General features: G+C 40.8%; 1 protein-coding gene across 17 annotated transcripts in view; it reads right to left on the bottom strand.

Annotated features, from left to right (window-relative positions):
* The window catches only part of CELF4 (CUGBP Elav-like family member 4), a 701,622-nt gene that overhangs the window by 25,595 nt on the left and 655,847 nt on the right, over nucleotides 1–20,180 (bottom strand). The gene's annotated exons all lie outside the window — the stretch shown is intronic.

Here is a 20,180-nt window from a genome sequence, read left to right as displayed (position 1 = left end):
TCCTACTTTACCAGCAAATCATCCAATCAACCACAGAGCATATCCAGCAGTAGAAACTACAGTGACTGAATGTTGTATCTATGGGTCACTTAAAATGACATTCTTTGACTCGATGGAAGACTAGTTCTCTGGCAATCTGACAAGTCAAGATAGGTCAGAAACACAGAGGATGCAATGCATCTAATGAATTTAGCTCGGGAAGGGTTTTTGGTGTGGGTTGATTTTTTTTTTTTAATGTTAGATCTAAAAAAAAGCCTAATTTGTTCGTTCTGTGTATGACTGTAGCTGGAGTGACCATGGGTCTGAGACATTAGTGAGGCAGGGGGTCATCACGCTGTACAAGAATTGCCTCTGCTATCTTTGCCAGAAACGTCCCTGCCAACATTTCTGAGCACAAACCCTGGGTGAGACTAGCCCGGACCAGCCTGCACTCCAGACAAAGCCATCTGCTTACCCACCCCTGCAAGGCTCTGGCAGCACAAACCAGTCCTAGGAACCTGGTGTCTCTCAACAGACAGCCTGAAATGAAGAGACAGTCTCTGAGCCCCTCAAAAAGCTAATGCTGAGTGTTTGCTGCCAGGTATACACCTGCTCCTGACAACAGCACCAGGCCTGGCTTACAGCCTTGGACTGTACTGTGAATGCATTCAGCAGCACCTCCTCCCTGGTCCAGTTCCTCCTTGAAAACAAGTCTCACAGGGTGGCTTCCCTTTGAAAATGACAGAGCTGCATATGGAAGGGTACCTTCTCACTCCTGGATTCCAGCTGTGCCTTTGGCTAATAATGTAACTTCATGACAGGTCTTAGACTCCAAGTGAGATAGTTCAGGTGTACTGAGTATGGCACATGTGGTTTTACAAGGGAGGTACATGGAATAAACAGATATCCCTCTTTGTCCTCCCCTCTTGAAGCCAAAGCTCCAAGTAACTGGCTGTCCACGCAGTTTTCCTGCCAACCACCTGGATGAGGGGGTACCAACACGGCAGCTCAGAAGATGTCATAAAAAGTACTGCTCAAGCCTCACAGCAATCATCAATTCCTAGGCAGAAAACTGGAGAGTAATGAGCTGGGGTATTATTCAATAGCAGTGGATGTGCTCTTGCAATCACTTATTAGCCAGTAAGTGCCTGGTGATGTTCCCAGTTCACATCTGACTAGTTGAATAATCTATTAGTCAACAAAGTCCTATGATTCAATTTCAGTGAAAGAATAAATTAAACACCTCCTGATTTCACCCAATTCATTCAGATTCCCTTGAGAGTGCTTTAGTTGATCTCCAGCTTTAAATATGTTGTCTACATACCTCATATCTTTGAATATAGGACGTAGTGAAAGCCATTTCTTTTTAAGATCATGTTAGGATTGCTAATATTCATGACCAACAGACATCAACTGCATCAGTAGACTAAAACTGTGCCAAGGAAGTTCAGAGAAACGGGAACCTAATAATCTGTACTGCTGAATTTTTTGACTTGCGCTTAACTCCAAAGAATTTCTAGACAAAGCCTGAGTATTAGCACAGAACAGAGGCTGTTTTCAGAAGTTAACTTGGATGTGGTCATGATACTCTAAGTGAGAAAATTTAATAATTTGGGCGTGGGCCATTTTGTGCCAGCTGTTCCCAGTGCTAGGGGAAAGTGCCAGGTATGTTTACTGCACTAATATATATGTAGTGATCAAATACCAAAACCGAGTTGGCTGCAGCTGAATAATTGCTTAGACCATGTCTTTAGAGAACCTATCTTGCCTGGGAACTTTAATTTCTACTCTTGTAACTACTCCTGTTTCAACATCCCTCCTACTGACTTGATTGTGCCTACATGTTCATCCACTTGTGAACAGAACACCCTACAATAATCAGTGGAGATCTAGTCAATGGAGTGTAGAACAATATTTCTCTCTTTTTTCAGGGTACTCTTAGCTGTGCTCAAATGAATCAAATCCCACTTGGCTGTGTATCAGGGACCAGTGCTGGCTGCAATGAAGGCAGGCACCTTAGCTTAAATCAAGGTACCTCTATTGTAGGATTTACCTGGTTCCATAACTAGGAGTGATATCTCAAGGTAAGATGTTGTTAACTGCCTAGACCTTGGGTGAGGCACTCCCCAAAGTGATGTTAATCAAACTCCTAATGTATGCAACCCCCTCCAGAAATGTGGCCCAGTATGACAGACTATTTGTTTACTTTTGCCATGACTAGACCTTAGTGGGATGACAAGCCCTGGTGCTGAGATGGTATAATCATACCTCTACAAGAACCTTGCTGTGAGATAAGCTCACAAAGCTACACTAGTTTTTATCATCACTTTGCTTTTGAAATGGAATTCTAACCCATTTCCTCATTCTGTGCAAAGCTGTAAATAATGCCGCATTTTAACAAATGGGACTAATAAGAGAGATCAGAAGTGCATTTGCTCACTATATTTCATTTAGACCAGATAATGAAGCTGGGAGTCGTACTCTGATTTTGGTATTAGTTGCCTGCAGATTTGGACCAGAAGTTTTCTCCTTGGTTGTTCTGATATCCACTGATGCAATATAAAAATCTCCTCCTGATAGAGGAGATGAGATGGGAGGCCTGGTGAAAGAGAAGAAGGGCAAATGCTAATAACTGTGCACTTTCCTTGTGAGCACATTCTAGAGACAGAGCTAATTCCTCTAGCTTCTTTTCACTGTTTTAATTTTTAGGGGGCCTGATACGCTCAGAAGTTGCTGGTCCATCCAACTCTCCTGCTTTCTGTTATTTATGTGGAGTTGTGCTTCATATTGTTGAAGGTATTTAGATTAACTAACTCCAAAGAGAAGATGGCTTATTCTGAGAGTTGAGATGGCACAATTATAAGGGATAGGCAGATAATGGGCATATTCCTTTCTTTTCTCAGGTCAAATACTTACTGGCAGATTTGACTTTTTTTGTTGTTATATTGGCACTATTGCCAGTTAAGCATCTAGGTTTCTTCTCATCCATGTCCGCAGGGTTAATGGTGCTATGAGAGATTTAAACATGTATGACTGGGAACAGAATGTGTGTACTGGGAGAACAACTTAAATACTTGTTTCCTAAATGGCTTTAATGTTTGAGCCCATGGGCTCAAAGCATAATGGTAGTACTGCACATGCTATCTGTGTTTTTAACACCACCCCTGCATTGTCATCTACACTCTTGAAGGACAAAAAAGAAAGGGGGAGGTTAAAAAGCTTGAAGCTCTTTCTGTGCGTCAGTTAATTAATAATCAGAGAAATATATGTTCTGATCTGAAGATGGTTGGTAGGAGGACAGCGTTTTGTGATAAATCTATTTTATGGGGGGGATGTTGGTGTTTTTTCTTTTTTTCCTTGTCCCCCCTAACCCCTCCCCCAGCCCCAGGGATTATTTAAAAACGCTGTCCTAATAAATGATTTATCAAAGCAGAAAAGGAGGGAGAAAGCTGCTAGGATGGCAACTGAGGGCATCTAAACTTTCTGATTCTGCACAACTTCTTCCAGGAAGGTAGTGATGTTGAAGTGCATGACTTCTCCTGGCCTGCTCTTTTCCTGCAGGACTATATAAACTATTAGCAGACATAAACTGGGGTAGCATCTTCAAATTGTTTTATTTTGTCCCCCTTTCCTCCATAGGAAGTTCTGTTGGTGAAGCTTGCAGAGGGAGCTTTATGCCTTTCTCATGACATCAGCATGATCACCAATGGCCTTATGTAAGATATTACTTAAGGGCTGTTTTTCTGTTTTAATCATCTGGGATGATAAAGGAGGGAATGCACAGTCTACCTCAGAGTACATTTGAAGACTATTTTGGAATTGTAACCTTTTAGTTCACAGTGAGTATTGTCTTTGCATGTCCATTAATTATTTTGTGCACTAAGTGCAGTCCTGAATGAGCCCATCGTTATGTTCCTGTGGATCCTTAATTGGTTTTTCTGAGTTTTCTGTTTCTCTTTGCATCCAGCAAGAAGAATTAGTGGTTAATGTGCAAAACAGCCTTTTGATGATCTGTTACCAGGCTGGAATAATATATTGTCTCTCTTCAGTTGAAGCTTTCCTCTGGATGGAGCTCAATGCTTGGTAACTATGCTGAGCATCCCCTAAATCAGGAGTCATGACCACGAATGAGGTGCAGATGCAAGCTTTTAATCCAAACCCCTGAACTCAGGGCAGATGGTCCTACAGCAGGTCCATTCATGTAACTAGGCTGCCTTCAGGCAATGGAAAGGTGAAGAAGGACCTCAAAAACCCAAATGTTTAACTTGTTTTAAAGATAAGAAGAGTGTTTTAATCTATGTTTCAGATACTTTCTACCATCTCAGAGATGCAGTTTGTGAGAGATTGCAACAGAGACAAGTAGTGCTTACTAGCTTTTTTAGGCCAGATATAGGGAGTTTTTTTGTTTGTTCTGGTTCTGGCTGTCAGAGTATTTGTCTGACTGCCATGAAAGATCTTTCTTGGTATTTCTTGTTTATTCAGTTACAAAAGTCATTAGCTAAGGAGAGAATTTCGTTCTTCTGAATGTTTTCCTCTTGACATTCAACCCATATTTTTTTACTGGAGGGAAATAAGAATAACAGAAGAGCAAGAATCTGCTGCTCAGTCTGTGGAAGGCATATTCTGATACAGTGAAAGAGAAGAAATGCCATGCAAGTGGCCTGGGCACTAGCACTGGAGAAGTCCATGTCTCTTGCTTCCCTTGTGTCCAAAATGCTTCTACCCAGGCTATAAGAAGAAACCTTGGCCAGACTAGAGCCATAAAATCATAGAATACCCTGAGCTGAAAGGGACCCACAAGGATCACTGAGCCCAGCTCCCAGCCCTACACAGGACAGCCTCATGAGGCACACCATGTGTCTGAGAGCATACTAAAATGGAAGAAGCTACAGAAAGCACTGACAATTGATTAGATCAAAGTCCTTGCTCTCCTGTCCTTCCCTCAAGCATTTGAGTGAGGAATTATTGATATAATTGATTATTAATATAGCTGTCCTTTTAGTGCATGGCTTCCTTGCTTTTGTTACTGATCAGTGATGGGTGAGATCTAGGAACAGCAGGGAGGCATTTTTGGCTGTGAAGGCAGCAATAAGGTGCTCACACCAGAGCAGTGTTTCTGTGAGAATGATGCTGGGGAGGAGCTCCTGTCCTTCTCCCCCATCAGGACCTGGCCACCTGCTCCTCAGAACTTCCCTGCTACTTCGGTCCATTTCAGCCTTACAACTGCTCAGTTTGCTTTTCTCTGTGTTTATTAGTCTTATCAGAGAATGGAGGTTTTGCTTTAATTGCCTTGCAAGGTCTTTACCTTGCTGTGTTCTTTACACAATGTACTAGCTGCTGTCTTGCAGTTTTTTAGTGCTGTAGAGAATTTCAGGATACAATCTGTATGTAAGTAGCTCTATAATGTATATGTGCATTGGAAGGTATTGTATTGTAAGGTGATTTATGGGTACTGGAATACTCAATAAAGGAGTACGTCTGCAGATCAAGGGCATAGCACTTCAGCTGTTTTCCGGTGTCTAATAGGGTTGGATGACTTTTTGGAATATTTAACCTTCCCCTGATGTTTAATCATGTCCAAGAGGGATCTGTCTATCCAGTTATCCATCCTATCCATCCATCCATTTATTTTTTTAATGTATGAACAGTCAGTAACTGACGACTACGCTAAACAACTACTGTAAAATATTTCACATCTGCAGGATGAGATAATTGAAAACTCAGAATATTCGAAGAATTGGCTCAGAAATTTGCTGAACCACTAATGTTCATTTTAGAAATTTATGGAATATTAGAAAACCTTCAAAGTGTTCCAGGAAAAAAATTCTGATATTAATTTTTAAGTATGTAAACTAGATGACCTGGTAAACTTAGTTAAATTTTCATAAGTCTGAGAAAAATTATCAGAACTTTGATATGAGATAATATGACAAAGAATTTAAAGATATACAATTAGTACCAATCATCATGGTTTCATGGAAAATAGCATCTGTCAAATGAAACTGATTGCATGAAACTGCAAGTTTAGTGAATAAAGTAAGTTATCATAGAGTGTACTTAAACTTTACTGGAGAATTTGAGAGACTCCTTCTTTACAAAAAGTGAAATTAGCCCAGAAATGAGAACACTAAAAAAATCGTGAATTATGGTAAACAAAATTGCAGAGATTCTAGTAGGTTCCTTCACCAGTGTGCTGAAATCTCTGTGCTATTCAGTTTCTCTAATATTACCTGGAAGACATTTGAAGTAATTACTGGTAAAATTGGCCTATCATATAAAAACAGTGAAATAATGACAGAGGTAAGTCATGTTGACGTGGGTCACTGCATGGGCTGGACTCAGGTAGAGAGTTCCATTTTAATCCAACCAAATGCAAAATTAAGTATCCACAGGAAAAAGCAAGTGGGTCACTCATAAAAAGAGGAAATCTTCATTAGAAAACAGTGCTTCTCAAGAGAAGATGAGTGTTGTGATAACAGCCAAATTCATGAGCTCTCAGGATTGTGCTGAAATACTCAAAGTCCCAGGACAAGGTAATGTTACCTCTCAGCATGGCTCAGGAAAGGTTTTTACTGGAATTCTGCATTTTCTGTTCTAGTGATTTCTCTACTAAACAAATAAGTTTTAATAATTATTCTGGACTAGAAGAATAATTCTAGGTCTGAAAGAGTAATGGGAGTGGCCATAGTTTATTGAAGAGAAGGTTAAAGTCTTCTGACCATAGGCTATAAATAATACCTAATAAAACATATGGGGGGTTTAGAATAGGTAAAAAAAAGAAGAGCTTGATGATTTCTTCTAGATGGAAGCAGACATTTGACAAATCTGAAGTGGAAATAAGACAATGCGTCTGCCTTTTTTAAATAGTGAAGGTAATGAACTATTTTGGAAACATCTTGTTTAGCAGTAGGGTAGAGCACCTATCACATGAAATATTGATTGAGAGATTTTCTAAAAAGAATGCTATGACTCAAGCAGAAGGTTTTACCCTGTCACATGAGCTGAGGAATCTGGCATATGTTATTTCAGAGTTCAGTCCGAAGGATGAGAACAGTCCCTTCTGATACTGCATATCTGTCTGTCTGTCTGTTGTTCATTTTGCATTTCAGATATTTAGAAAATCAGTTCTTACCTACTAATCTGGCATGGATTGAGGTAACAGTCATGATAGAGGTGACAATTGATGTTAATGCCTTATAATAAATGGCCCCAAAGTGTGGGCTGCAGACCACTGAGACAGCTGACTGGTACTCGTTCTTCATCTTGCTTCCAGCTGAGAGAAACTGAACAGATGGGAAGGGGAGATTAAATGAAGAGTGAAAGTAGATGGCATGATTAACTTTCTCTAAAGGTCACAACACCCAATGCAGAAGGTAGCTTGAAATACACAAGAATTTTCTTTATGTCACCTTCCCATCTTCCTGTGTATGAAACTACCTCCATACATCGAGTCAGTGTGAGCTGGAGTGTGCGGGGAAGTTGGTCTCTGTTTTTGTTCATTGTCTGCTGAATGCTCTGCAGAGAGTACCTCTGTCTGGAGAGGTAGAGAGAAGCAGTATCTTCTCTGAAGAAAGTAGAGTGCTACAGATGCTGACCCTGAATATGATCCTTAAGACCAAGAAGGACTTTTCTTCCTATGAGTCTTCATTTTCGCAATCTATATGGTGTTAGGTTATTTTTCATAGCAAAATTACTGTCATGACTCACATTTAAAACACAAGGTTAGGATTCAAGATTAGATTAGAATTTTGACAATTTAAAGTACTGCATGGTCAGATCAGATTAAGGTTCAAACTGAAAGAGGGGAAATTCAGATCAGATATATGAAAGAAATTCTTTACTGTAAGGGTGATAAGGTCTAGTGGAAGGTGTCCTTGCCCATGGCAGGGGGATTGGAATGAGATGATCTTTAAGGTCCAACCTAAATAATTCTATGATTTGGTGTTGGTTTTGGCTCATGCATACATCTGGGCACATGATCAGGATCAACTTTTTCCAAAAAGATGAAAAGAAGTAAAAATCTGATATAGAAAACCGCAACAGATCTCATCATAAGAATGGAGCTAACATTAAAAACTCTTTTTCCTGTAAACAGAACTTGTCTAAAGGATGAACAATTGCTTGTCTGATGCTATGGACTGTGGTCTACCCATTCTTATAAGTAGAAGTTGAAGTTATCCAACAAATTGATGGAAGAAGTGAAGGATTCAGACTTCAGCCGTTCTTTGGAGTCCCCATTAATCAAATACTGGACCAATACACACACATGTCTGCTGTGGACAAAAACCTTTGTGGTTCTTCTGTAAGAAATATAATGTTCCAGCCCAGGTGATGATGATTATTTTTCTCACAAGGAACAAAGTAGCCAGTGACGAATTACCCATAGATGAGTAAATAGTATTTGTTTCCTTTTTGAATGATGAGTAACTGAAGCAATTTCCTAACTACTTTCAGAAATGAATGGAACTCTTCTTGACTTGCTTTCTGAGTCTTCTTGTAAACATTTGATGGTATGATGTGTCAATACAACATTTATGGGGAAAGTACGTGTTTGGAAAAAGCAGGTGAACTTTTGAGGAGATGTTCTTCTCCAATGGAAAATCAGAGACAAAGAATTAGTTTAATGTAGGTTTTACACATTAAATGCTATTTTTACATTTGTTTTGTTGGAGTTTCCAATATAAACAAGTGAAAATAATTACTGAAGCTCCGACCAGCCATGTCACAATCTATTTCTCATCTTAATCTAATTCCTTTTCTCCCAGGTTCTCTCTTGGATCCTACCTAATTTGTGACTTTTGATACAGAAGTCATGTATGAATACTGCAGCTACTGAAATCACCAGTCATCCTTCTTGGTCTATAAGAGACAAGTGTCATAAAAGGTGACCTTTTTTTTTGAAAATATTTTGTTGCAGTGAAGAAAATTCCTTCCTGGACTCATCAAAGAAAAAAACCCAAACCTCAAAACACCCAAACAAACCAGTAAATCCTACCAAGAAGGTATACTGTGAACTGTACTAGTGACTATTTTTGTAAGTTCTCTCATGTCCCAGAAACTCCCTGAAATAAATCCATTCTTGATGCATCAATGCACAGAATCTCCCCATCTTGCTCTTGCTGACCATTACTTAGATGGACAACTAACCACCTCTTCCCTCCATGTTGTTAACACCTGATACCTCATTATGGGTCGTTCGGGGCAACCCGATAAAAAGACCTGAAACTTCTCTGGTGGGACAGTCTGGAAGTTTCTGTTCAGAAGACAGAAGTGATGATGAACAGTTTTTGGCCACAATTTTCAAACCAATATTTTACTTTCTGTGGAGGCGACTGTGTGAAAACCAGCTAACAGAACTAAAAGTGAACTCAAAGGAAAAAAAACCTCCTCGTATGCAGTGAGTCACTGGGAAGGGAAAGGAAAGAAAAACATCTCTTAATATTGTGAACTGGCACTGACCTATGCTGGGTAGCAAGAGGGGAAGGGAAAGAGTTGTACAGCTATGTTTTAAACTGGAAGATAATATCTCTTCTAGATCCAACTAGCTGTAATATCTGTGGTCCTTTCAGTGTTAATGTAAGACCTCCATGTTTTCAACTACCCACAATGGACAAGGAAACGATCATCTGGCTTCTTTTTTCAACAACATCAATGGGAATGAAACACCATCATATTATAGTATAGCTGCTGATAGATTCCTGTGGTTTGCCAAAAGAGCATCCACCATTAATGGTCTTCAAAAGAGTATCCTGAATCCTAGAGATCTCAGTGAAAACCCACCTGCAGTTCCTCAGAAGAGTTACATTCAGTCTGAGGGACCTGAATCATATCACAGATTGACTAAATCTTGATCTAGTTCTGTCCTCTGGGGCCCCTGCCCAATGATCTGTCTGAGCTCTTGATTCACCCTTGGTTAGGAGATGGGAAAATAAGCTTGTGTATTAATTAGTGAAATAGGAGGAGAGAATTATTGCTTGAAAATATGTTTATGAAAATGCCTCTGAATAGACAAATTGAAGACCTGAGAAAGGCATGATGTTTATTGATAATCAGGACAGGAATCTTAGTTTGAAGAGATGAGGAAAAATATGAGTCACCCCTAAAAAAAGAAGTCGCTCTTGCACTGAATTAAAAAATCCAGCAGCAAAAATTCTCTTATAAATATTTTTAAAAGCCCAGTAACACAATAATCCTTCTGGCATCTGTTCAGCCATGTCAGAAGAGACACAATGACTAGGCTTTACAATTTCTGGAAATCCTTCTAGGGAATGATTTTAAAGGGTCGGTAGAGACCTGTCTTTAGAAAAGTCATCTAATTTCACCTTTACATGGTCAGAACACAATCAAATTTGTAGGTCATGTTGTCAAAACGGGAAAAATCTGTTGCCTATGAAGTCGCCAAAGACAGCAACCCCTCTTAGATGTTAGATGCACCTCCTCCCTTTTAGAACAGTAAAGATGCTTGGCTAAATATCAGGGGCGCTGAAGTTAAATTGGTGAAAGTGGTATGGTCCTTACGGGTCCCTTCTAACTTGAGACATTCTAGGATTCATAGTCATGCACAGTGGTAGAATGAGAGATGGGATATAAATGAAAACAACTGGGGTTCAGACTGAATACAAGGAGAAGCTTTTCAGCTTGAAGGCCAGCAAACATTGGAGCAGGTTGCCCAGATTCAAACCACTTGTTCAGCAATTTTTGTTGATTTTAATAACTTGTATCTGCAGTTTGTTATTGCAGAAATATATATCTAGTATATACATGGTGCACATATTTGTACATATGTGATATGACAGATCAACACTGTGGAGAGAGAGGAGCTGATACTGAATTTTTGGGGGGGATTTGAGAAAGATGATACCAGAAATGGTTAAGAAAATGATACCTGTTTTTATGGGGATCTGCAAGCTGTTACCTTGCTGACAGTCTTTGAATATGTCAATGTATATTATTTGAAGATACTAATCTTGTCTGGAGATCTTTTTGATTTTGGTTTACTTACTTGAAAACGGAAGATATCACATGCACCCATACATTTAAACAATGATAAGGTTGCAAAATGAAGCACTCGAGTTAGAAATGCATGAAATTATGTTACCTATAAAATTTTAATTCTGTATTGTTTTGTGTATGCATAAAGGCATTGCTTCTAACCACACATTTCTGTATTTTTCTCTTTCATGGCATCCTTGTTTTAATTACTGTCGAGAATGAATAACATAACAGGGTGAGAAAATGGCAATGTATCAGACTCATTATTGCAAGTGTTGGAATGTAGACAGTAAATAAGGCAGGGAAAGGATAGTTTTGTAGTTGTACAACCAGATGCTGCCTTGGAAAACTAGGATTTTTCCCTATTTCTGCCATGACATCCCATTTATGCTGGGTATATCATATATCACAAAATTCCTTTAATGAGATCTCCTAAACTGTTTTTTTACTCTTAAGCAAAATAGAGCAGGCTCTGAGTGCCAGTGCTATACTGTGGTTTGAATCTGCATCACTTAACTCTCTTTTCTCTCAAAAGAAGGTGGCCAAGAGACAGTCATTGCTTAGTCATGCCCAAGCAACGTCCAGCCGTGAGTTGTCATGGCCCAAGTCAAGACAATGGTGTTTAAAAAAAGTTAAAAATACATGTGTAATTATGGCATAGCATTTGAGCAGATATGTGAGGCCTCTTTAGTTTGCCAGTGAAGACAAAGCTGTACTGTATGTTCTTCTTTCCTTGGTGCTTGGTGCATGACCTGAGGTTTCACTGGCAGAAGGGCTGCTGCCTGTACCTGTATCTGAAGCAAACATAAACACAGCATGCCCTGCACTGTGCTAAATACTTAGAGAAAACAAGCAAACAGACTGACCAGGCTTGTGGCATCTCAGATTAGGAATCCAAGATTAACAAATGGTCTTGGATATCTTTTTCTGCCTTGTGAGCCCCTTGGTGAAATGAAGACACCATGGGCACTGTCATAATGCTGTTACTTAGCTCTGTGGATCTTTCAAGTGCTCTGCTGGGAAGGGCCTTAAGAAAAGAGATGAGGAAATAATAATAAATTCACATTCATAGCAGGGTTTGAATATCTTGTGGAAGGAAGACCTGAGGCCAAGCACAGGGATCTATTGAAAAGATGCTCAGTGACTATCTAGCCAACAGACTTCAAGACACTGAAGCACAGTCCTGTGTAGTGGATAAGAAAGGATGGATAGATAGCTATAGAGAAGTTGAAGATAGATATATATGCATAGCATGGTTGGATGGTTGGATAGACCGATAGAGACTCATCCCCTCTACAGCTTGAATTTGACCTGCGTCAGACAGATCTTGGGAAAACAAAAAATAAATCAGATATAATATGTAGATAAAATACTATAGTGGGTCTGCAGTTTCACAAGAGTAGGATGTGTTGACTCTGCATTCTGCAAATCCATGACTTTGAGTTCAGAAATGGGCTTGCCCCCTGGAGGGGTCATTATTATGACTTCTGAACAGAAGCTTGTGACCATAATGAAAGCAACACTAAACTCCCTCCTCTGGCATTTCCAAACCTGAGGGTGTTTGCATGTGAAACTATAATATCCTTGGAGCATGTGTAGGACCAGCTGTACACAATTCAATTTCATCTACTCTATCTAATGTCATAGAGTTTTTAGAAGAGGTGGCTGCAGATTCCACTCTGTGCAGGCACACAAGAACCCAGTCGGGTTCTTCTCCCGTGCTGATGCATTGATTTGAAGCTCAGAACATTAAGCTTTTAAACTATTTTGAAAGGTCTGTTTTTTTTTTCTTTCTTTCCTCTCTTTACTTACTTCTGGTGTTAACTCTTGACATTGGTCATTTGTATTAGCCACATAGTGAACATTTCCCCTTTGAAGGTCATTAAAGAGCTAGACACAATGACCCTGCAGTAATGAATTCCTACATCTAATTACCTCAGGAGTAAGAACATCTAAAATTGTTGTGTAAGTGTGCATATCAGTAGGTATGCACCTATCCATAACTTAAAAAAAATTCTGGATAGACTTTATCACTTGTGGGAAGAGATGGATAGAACAGTGATAGACACATGGACAGTCAGATAAACAGAAGACAGATTCTGCTAACATATCCTTGTCTAATAAATTGTTGAGCTACAAAAGAAAGCAGAAGTCCCTGTGTACAATGTATAGATTTTCTTTAATGTGAGTTATTGGGAAAAGACAGAGCTGTCCCTTTAACTGGAGAACTGCAAACAGCTGTTCCTTATGCATACATGCTTGCTTGGTCTGAAAGTTTTGGTAAGTCAGTGCATAACTGACAGTTAGATTTATCTCCCCAATAAGTAATCAACATTATAATAAAGGAAAAATGCTTTCAGTGCACCTTTGAGAGTGCATCAGAAATTAATCTAAACATCAAATTAATTATAGTTTGTAAATGAATAGTGGCTCACAGCCCTAATACTTCTCCCGCTCCTCCTCCTCCCCCTAAAGCCTCCCCCAACCAACTGCAATGGCTTGGAGGTGCTGTGCAGTAAGCTTGATGAACAGCTCCTTCTCTTTCTTACTCACAAAACTCTTCCCCTTATCAGCTGGAAAGGAGTTCCATCCTTACTTTGCAGACCTGAAGTCTCAGAGCCTGGCTGCTTTGGAGTATAAGAGAGAGAGTAGCTAGCAAATATTAAACTTTTGTGCCTCCTTTCCTCTGGGAGCTCAAAGCACACCAACAATGTCCTCTCCTCCCCCTGGATCAGTTTCCCCTGAGCTGGACACCTCATGATCTTCTCCTTGGCTGTCTGCCTGTGCCAGGTCCTTCAGAATGGAGAGGACCACGACAAACTAGTGCTGATCTGAAGCAAAACATACCAGGGGTCTGGGATGTTTAATGTGCCTGGAAAATTGTTTTGGTATTGTCTTGGCTCAGGCATTCAAATTAGTGGCTTCTTCCATTGCATTCTGAGCTTTGATCTGCAGGCTGTACCTATATGAGAATGACAATCTGAGATTTTCCAAGGACCTGAAACAAAATGTATTGCCACTAGATCATGAAAAGTAAAGAAGAGAGCCTAATTCTATGAGCTAAAGGGAGAAAGAATCAGGTAGAGACTTTCCTGAGGAAATTTGAAATCAGTTTAACTGTAAAAAAATAAACTTCATCATAGTACTTGTAACAGCAGCAAACAGAGCTATACCTCTCTCTCAAGTCCTTTGTAATCATGCATCTATCTGGTAAGATTTTCTGTTTACCAAAAGAAGGGTCAGAAAAAAAAAAAACAAACCTCTGATCTGATAAATAACTCTCTTCATCTATGCATCCTAAAACGCTGTGCAAAGGAGTCAGTGTACTGCTACAAGAAGAGGAACCCAAGCAACACTGCTAGGTTGACCCATGATCACCTATATGGGGTAGGAACATGCAACTGGAATTTCTTTCCCTTACAACACCTTATTCTTGCACCTGCTCATTTCTCTGGATGAACCCAAGGAGAAATGTTGGCTTTTTTTTTTTTTTTTAATATTTTTTTATTAAATGAGAAAGTGCCACATTTGGCAGGGCATATTGGAGGCACATTGTCAGCAGGTGCTGAACAATATTTTTCTAATGTACCTCTGGGTCCCTTGTTCCACTCCTATGTCTTATGGAGTGCTGCCAATGCACTTTAGACCTAATATGCAATGCCCCTGGTCCCAGGGCCCTGCATAGCTTTGTCAGTGTCCTAGTCTCTTGATGCGTCTTTCTTCTTTTTGTTTCAGCTTCCAGATTGAAACCCTGTAGATCATCATGACCTGCCTGCTGCCTTGCATCTCCCACTCCACCTTTTTACCACCACACTGCAGCATTTAACTGCCACAGCATGTTTTTAATAACATGATACAAGCTCTACCCATCCCTCAGCCCTTCTCCTGAGCCTTGCCCCCTCCTGTGTTCAGTTCTCATTTCTCACTGCTTTTCTCACTTTTAATCTCTCTCCTTTGTCTCTTCAGTTTCTCTTCATAAGCTAGGAGGAGTTTAGTAGGTAATAGAAATATTTAACAGCAAACTTAATTAACTGTTATGACTCTCATCAAGTGATGTTATTTTCTCTATTTTGGCATCTTCAGAGAAGATTGGATGCTTTTCCAAATGAGGTGGCCCATTAGTAACTTTCAACTTTCCTGCAGAGCCTGCAGAAATTTGGAATGAAACTAGATGTTCATGTTGTAAGAGGAGTCAAACAAGATATTTCCTTTACGATGTGTAAATCTATGGTCCTAAGAAGCCCTTGTATTTTGTAGTCAAATCTAGAATGCTCCTTGCTTTGTTTATTGTGGGACATTTCAAAAAGGGGTGGGACATCCCTTCTGCTGATGGGAAAGTGCGTCTGGAGTGCACAGAAAAGGAGGAAAACATCTGGCGGTTGTGGTTGCTTACACCTGGGGTGTCAGAGCATGTTGAGCTGAGTGGAGGGAAAACACAGTGTCTCTCTGGGCATAAGGCAGGTTGTTGACATCCTTCTGGAGTCATTGGCCCATGGAGAAAAGCTGAAGCTGCCACACCACTGGGTATAGGAAACAGGCGCATGCCAAGGAGACATGTGGGGAACATGGAGCAGAACTGGCCTGTCGGTGTCTACTGTTCAATGGTGTGCAAAAAGCTGGCAGATCCAGGTGCTTATTGCTTTCTGAAAGAGGTGACTTGAGGAATGAATTTCCAAGTGTTCCGGTAAAGCAATTCCTCCAGCTTTAATTTATCTACATCTTATTTGACACTTTGGGATAACCATTTGACCTCTTCTGCTCCATCCATGTTCTCGTTTTTCTAATTTCTGTCATGCCTTTCTAATTAATATTTCCCAAACCTATCTTTTTCTCTCTCTTCTCTGTTAAGAAATTTTTCTAGAAGATGTCTGTCTCTGTATTTCACTAATTTAATGTCTTGAAATACTTTCTTAAAATGTGTCTTATGGGACAACAGTAAGTGATCCCAGGCTGTATTGTTGCATCACCCTAACATGGTTAACTTAGAGGTAGAGTTAACCATGTGTGGGCATGGTGAAGGATAGCTCTTCTCAGATTGCTTTCTTGTCTTAGCAGCCTTAATAGTGTCATTTTTTACTGGAGTTTTCTTTAATCCTTGTACACAAACTACTCACATTTAAACTATCTGCATAACTGAGAGGAAAATTATCACCAGAACCACTGAGACCAGCACAAAGATGTTTTTCACATCCTCTGACATTTAGCATACCTACACACAGAACAACCTACATGTGTGTAGTGGGAAGGTGGGAGACCCAGTGCAATCTCTGCCTTGTGCAGAGACAAGCTCTGGGGTCCTGCAGATGTTGACATTCAGGCTGTGTGCACACTGTACCTCCATGCAAGACTTCCTGGACCAGCCTACTGTGAGAATGGGAGTCACTGTCTTCAAGGAATATCCGACTCAGTGTAATTTTTCCCTGAGTGAGACAATGATATCTGCTGTGGCACTGCTATTTCAGTGGGAATAGACAGCATGGCTCAGTAGGAGAAATATGTTGGCTGCAAAAGAGGTGCATGTACCAGCTGGGTATTGAGTGAAGGGCTAGTGAGAGTGGCGAGAGAAGGGCAGAACATCGAAGAGCTGTGAAGGTGAAATCAGTAATTCTGAATACAAGAATGTGGACAAGGCAGAGCCTGAGGAGAGACCCAAGGAGATGCTGATATGGTTGGTGTGATGGAGGCTCAGACCATGGAGATAGACAGGGTGTTGCTGAATGGAAAAGAGAAGGGTGGTCTGCACTTGGCCATGTTACAGCTGCATCAGGGTAGGGGTGGAGGGAAAATAAAAGCCAGAGGTTGGAAAAATTGTAAGAGAAAGTGAAGGATTTGGGTCTAGCCTGGATTTGTGCAGTAGAAGAAAAGTCAAAGGCAAAGAAGCCTTCCAGTTTAAATGACTTTTTTTTCAGTGAGAAGTCAGGGTGGTTTCTCAGGCAATCTTACACACTACAGCAGGCAGTCCCACTATGGAAAAGCACAGACATATTTTAAGCACTTTCACATTTTATATATGATATCAGTGTTTTTTTATACATTATACTGGTGTTTTATATATGATACTGATGTTTGCTGTTTGCCTCTGAATTGGGAAAGTCAAAGGCTTCCTGACCAGGTATGGTTTCTTTAGCACATGCAGGTTCTAGTGGTTCTCTGCAGGGTCATGGACTCCTGAAACCAGGAGAAAGGCTTGTGGCTGATCTCACCTTCTTTCTAATATGCCCACAATTGCCCATCCTGCCAGTAGTCACCAAAGGAGATAAATTTGTACTTGAAATGCAGGGGAGAATTCAGAGCCAAATAATAAGGAATAAAATCATAGCATGACAGAATAATAGAATGGTTTGGGTTGGAAGGGACCTTAAAGATCATCTCATTCCAACCCCCCTGCTGTGGGCAAGACACCTTCCACTACACCAGGTTGCTCAAAGTCCCACCCAGCCTGCCCTTGAACACTTCCAGGGGTGGGGCAGCCACAGTTTCCCTGGGCAACCAACCTATGCCAGTGCCTCACCATCCTCATAGCTAAGAATCTCTTCCCAATATCTAAGCTAAATCTCTCCTCTTTCATTTTAAAGCCATTCCTCCTTGTTCTATCACTAAATATTCTTTTCAAAATCCATCTCCAGCTCTCTTGTATCTCCTTTAGATACTGGAAGGTGCAATAAAGTTTTCCCAGTGTCTTCTATTCTCCAGGCTGACCAATCCCAACTCTCTCCATAGGAGAGGTGCTTCAGCCCCCGATAATCATTGTGGCCCTCCAAAATTCTATTTTGACATGCTGCTCTACTGACTCATTCAGTTTGGGCCAGCTGCTTACAGGTAGATCAACAGTGAGGCGAAAGCAAAAAATGAAGTTTTTTCTATTCCTATGGAAAAAAACATGGTGACATTTTTCTTCATAGAGTTTTTTAAGTTTGTCTAAAGCAGGACTTCTTGACAATTTCTCGACAACCTGGGGCTAGACTCTGTTACAGCAATTTATTTGGGATCTGCATAGCAGATATATTTTAAAAGGTCATATAATGGTGGAATATCTTTCTGGGGCCAGACAGAATTGTCCCCCCAGGCTAGCATTTGGAGAGCTTTAGCTGGGTTAAAAAAAAAGTGAAACAGAATGCAAATGCTATGTTCTTACATGTTGAGTTTTGGGAAATGTTTAAGCAGAAAAGGAAGGAGTTTTCTTACTTTCAAAGTTAATAAAATGCCTTTTATTCCTTTAGGAAAAAGTAATTTATTTTTTTTATTTAAATTTACTTCCTGTGCTGAAATTTACAATCAGTGCCAGCTTCAGCAGACTTAGCAAAAACAAATGAAAGGCTTGATTTTCTGTACCCCCCCTTTACATTTTTACATTGCTTTAAAGCAGGATGGGGGGTTTTGAAAAGCATCATGACATACCTGTGATAATTGGATACCTGTGCTTCTGCTATTTCTATCCTTCTGGAGTTGATGCACATGGCAGCATAGACAACATGTTTGTCTGAGACCAACCATCACAACAGGCACTCAGCTCTATGGGTGATTAAGTTAAATCCAAAGGAAACTGAGGCTTGACACCTGGGACCCAAAACTGAACTAACTCAGGTTTTTGTGTCTCAGAAGATAATATAAGGTGACAAAGATCCACTAGCAATCTCTAATTCCTTCTTTTGCTGGCCTGTGAGCTTGAGCCGACACTTCCAAAGGGCACCTTCTTATTTCAGGCTGCAATATTCCACAGTTAGTTTTGGAGTTTACTTCATCCAACAAGCTGATGTTTAGTCTTTCCCAATGAGACTCAATATTAAGAAAAATTTCTGCTAAGATCCCTCAATTCCTGCTCACTTATCAACCTTGATCTCGCAGTACCTTGGGAACAGCAATAAATGCAGCCCCAAAACCCTGCCCCACAAACTGGGTATGTGTGGCTATCCTCATGAAGTCTTGTAGCCATCAGCCTTTGAGCTGAGCTGGGATAAGGATAATACCTGTCCAGCAGAAGACATTCTGTCTTTCTGCATTCAGCTCCCACCTCGTTTCTCCATATACCTTTGGTCTTCCCACTTGTCAATATGTGGAGAACCAGGCTCAGTATTCCTCTAAATATTGATGAGAATTTCACTGCCAAAAGTCCATTTCTAATCTGTGGATCTCCTTGGAGCATTAGTTTTCGATGTCACCTGGATCTTTGGGGGCCTATTTATCTTGTTACGAGCTCTTATATGGTGGGAGCTCTATAAAGCAGGTGGGCTCTGGAGACAACAGGGCTAATTCATAGTTTTGAATTCTAATTTGAATTTCCCAACTGCCTCTACACACCAAACTTTTTGTCCTTCATTCCTCCGGTGCTTGAGCATGCAGCAACCCAATGACTCCTGATGAAGGGGAGTTCTGTGTCCCTCTCATCAGGGGTCAGGGCTCCTTCAAACAGAGGGGAAAATATCCTATTCAGAACCTCTATGGATGTGCAGGAGGAACTGTGCATAGAGAAAGGGCACAAAACTCTTGAAGTACTGTCTGACATGCACCATAGCTAGCAGGGGATGAGGTAAGAGTTTTGGGAGGTGGGCTGTTCAGGAGGGGAAAGGGGAAGGCAGCATGGAAGGGAAGCATAGAGTGGAGATTGAGAGTGGTTGTAAAATCAAATGAAACTCCAATGAGTCTTAACTCTGGAAGTTTGCCTGAGAGACAGAGTCCAGATTAGCTGCAAGTAACAGGAAAAGAAAAGCAATAGTTTGTTCTGTTGCACTTCTCAGGGAAGGTCTGCAAAGAGTTCAGGTGGCAGAGAAATTACAGATCCCAGTGGTGGGCACATGGATGGGGGAGATACCCTGTCCACCAGGTGGGATGGGATCAAATGTGACAGGGTCCCCATTCTGCTGCACTGCCACAAGTGAACGTTTGCAAACAGCAGCATACCACTGAAACCCCATACACACATTACCCCATGGCTCTTGGCTGGCTGAGCCCACCCTCAGGGTATTCCTGCTTGCTGCCCCACAGGCAGCTCAGTTTGTGCTCTTTTCCTGCTCCAGCTGGCGAGGTTGAGCCAGTGATGAGGCCAGAGCTATGTGATCCTGGTGCAGCTTTCAAACCCAGCCTCTAGCACAGCTGTCAGCGAGGCACGGGGTTACCTTGGTCTGTCTGTATCTGCTGGGGTGCTGCCTTGGGTCCAGTGGGCTCAGAGCATGTCTTACTGTGATCCTTCAAGCAGCCATTCTCCCTCCCCT

The sequence above is a fragment of the Manacus vitellinus genome, unplaced genomic scaffold (assembly GCF_001715985.3).
Source record: "Manacus vitellinus isolate BGI_N305 unplaced genomic scaffold, ASM171598v3 scaffold_42_pilon, whole genome shotgun sequence".
Lineage (NCBI taxonomy): Eukaryota > Metazoa > Chordata > Aves > Passeriformes > Pipridae > Manacus > Manacus vitellinus.
This window is presented reverse-complemented; position numbering and strand designations above follow the sequence as displayed.